Below are 2,713 nucleotides of genomic sequence, written 5' to 3'. Positions count from 1 at the left end.
GGAAGTATGAGTAGTATTATTTCATTTTACGTAGTTTTGTATTTCTATTATGATTGCTTGTTGAATCTGTGGGTTAATAGTATATTTAGTAATTCATAAAACATGATAATTTTTTCTAGTTTTGAGGTAAGTGCTACTTTCTAACCTAATTGTGTTGTGGTTAGAAAATAGAAGACAACATCAGTTCTCAGAGTGCCTTCTATCCCAGCTACTTCCCTTCAGTCAGATTCTCTCTGAGTTTCCTCACAGAATGGCCCCACAATGACAGTCTTTCCTCCCACCTCAAGCAAAGAAACCAAAATTGCCTCCTGCCCTCAAGTTGGAGAAGTCAATCCCTCAGGACTTGCCAAAGGAGGAAAAGAACAGCAAGAATCAATTGAACATATTGATGAAGTATATTGATGAAGTATAAAATTGAATAGACAGACTCAATGAACAAGCTAGTGAAGAGATTTTGAAAGCAGAATAGAAATATAACAAACTCCACCAACCATTTTTTCAGAAGAAGTCTGAGTTGATTGCAAAAATCCCACATTTTTGGACAACATTTGTCAACCATCCACAAGTGTCTGCACTGCTTGGGGAGGAGGATGAAGAGGCACTGCATTATTTGACAAGAGTTGAAGGGACAGAATTTTAAGGTATTAAGTCAGGTTACAGAATACATTTTTATTTTGAAGAAAAGCCTTACTTCAAAAATAAAGTTCTCTCCAAAGAATTTAATCTGAATGAGAGTGGTGCTCTATCTTCAAAGTCCACTGAAATCAAATGGAAATCTGGAAAGGATTTGAGGAAAGGTTCAAGTAAAAAAAAACAAAACACAAAAAACAAACAAACCAGAATAAAGCGAGCAGGAAGAGACAGCATGAGGATTGAGAGAGCTTCTTTACCTAGTTACTGACCATTCTGATGCGGGTGCAGATGAGTTAGGAAGAGTCATTAAAGATGATATTTGGCCAAATCCATTACAGTACTACTTGGTTCGTGACATGGATGATGAATCTGGTCTCGGAGAAAGCAGTAGATATTTAACTCATTTGATTCTCTTTTTAGAGAAGTTATTTTAGCACAAGAGTCTGATAGCAAAGAAGAAGTTATCCGTAGTAGAATTTAGAGTGGTCTATTATTCAAGGTTTCACTAGTTGTTTGAAAATGAGTTCTTAACATAACTTGGTTTTTTAAGGTTCCTGACATGGATGATGAAGAAGGGGAAGGAGAAGAAGATGATGATGATGATGAAGAAGAGGAACGGTTGGAAGATATTGATGAAGAAGGGGATGAGGAGGTAGGTGAAGAAGATGAACAGGATGATGAGGGGAAAGAAGGAGAGGAAGATGAAGGAGAAGATGAATAATGAACACTGATAGATTCCAACCTTGTTAAATTTTCCCTAGTCCCTGGGAGCAAATTGCAGTCTTTTGTCCCCCCCACCCCCACTTGTACTCAGTCACCTGTTTTTGAGGTCTCTCCTTTATATCATTGTTGTTACCTTATTGTGGAGGGGGTGTACCTTGAGCAGAATACAGTGGGAAAGGAATCTTTCTGTTCCAAATTCATTTTTATCCCTTCCTGTCTCAAGAAAAACTTTGTGGAATCAACACCACTGTTCTGTGAGGGAAAAGAAAAACCTGTTCCCTTAGCTGGGAGCTGGAGGTTGCCAGGCCTCTGTGTAGGAGCACATAGAATTCTAGCTTTCTTTCTTCTTTGTTCTCTGTATATTGAGCTCAGCGATTACACTGTGTCTCTATGTGAATATGGACAGTTAGAATTTACTAACATGTATCTGTCTACTTTCTCTTGTTTAAAAAAGAAAATAAAGTTAAAAAGGCGGGGGGGGGGCGTTAAAGGTCAACAAAGGCTGTATTTGAGATGTTTGAGTGGGTTAAGTGGACATTTTGACAACATGGCTCCTCCTTTGGCATGTTTAATTGTGATGCTTAATGGACATTCTTGCAGTCTAAGATGAAACTTTTAAAATGAAAGCCTCTCCTAATGATGACATGAGCCCTGCCACTGGTTGGAACAATCAACAGAACCTATAGGATCTTATTCAGAATTGACATTTATCTATTGTAATTTTGTTCCTGTTTATTTTTATTTATTTTTTGTTTGTTTCACTGGAAAGGAAAGATGATGTTCAGTTGTAAATGTTAAAAGTGCACAAGTTGCTTTGTTAAAATAAAACTAAATGTGTACACACATGCACAAAAAAAAGAAAAGAAAAGAAAATAGAAGATGCATTTTATGGCCATAGTTTAAGGTCAACTTTCATACTGTGTGGTTGAATATCTGTCATATTGTTGCTCATGATAATTTGTTCGGATTGTTCATATATTCTTATTATTACTATTATTTTTGCTTGAACTATTAAACACTGATAAGATTGTTGATTAACAAAAGCAGTACTCATCCAAACTACAGAAATCACTGTTATTATCAGCTGTAGCAGCTTGTCCTATATAATAAAGAGGCAATATGTAAATTGACCATCACTCCAACACACAAGATGGCCGCCAGGGGAGGGCAGTTGGGGGAGATCAGGCCTGCAGGGGAGGGCAGTTGGGGGCACCTGGGCCTGCAGGGGATGGCACCTGGGAGTGACCAGTCCAGTGGGAGGGGCAGTTGGGGGAGACAAGGACTACAGGGGAGGGCAGTTGGGGGGGACAAGGCCTACAGGGGAGGGTAGTTGGGGGGACCAGGCCTCTAGGGGGGT

General features: G+C 38.9%; 1 pseudogene; it reads left to right on the top strand.

Moving 5' to 3' along the window:
• The first annotated feature begins 244 nt into the window (after window positions 1-244).
• On the top strand, window positions 245-1,369 carry LOC102759005 (annotated as a pseudogene).
• Window positions 1,370-2,713: the final 1,344 nt, after the last annotated feature.

The sequence above is a fragment of the Myotis davidii genome, unplaced genomic scaffold (assembly GCF_000327345.1).
Source record: "Myotis davidii unplaced genomic scaffold, ASM32734v1 scaffold14, whole genome shotgun sequence".
NCBI classification, from domain to species: domain Eukaryota; kingdom Metazoa; phylum Chordata; class Mammalia; order Chiroptera; family Vespertilionidae; genus Myotis; species Myotis davidii.
This window is presented reverse-complemented; position numbering and strand designations above follow the sequence as displayed.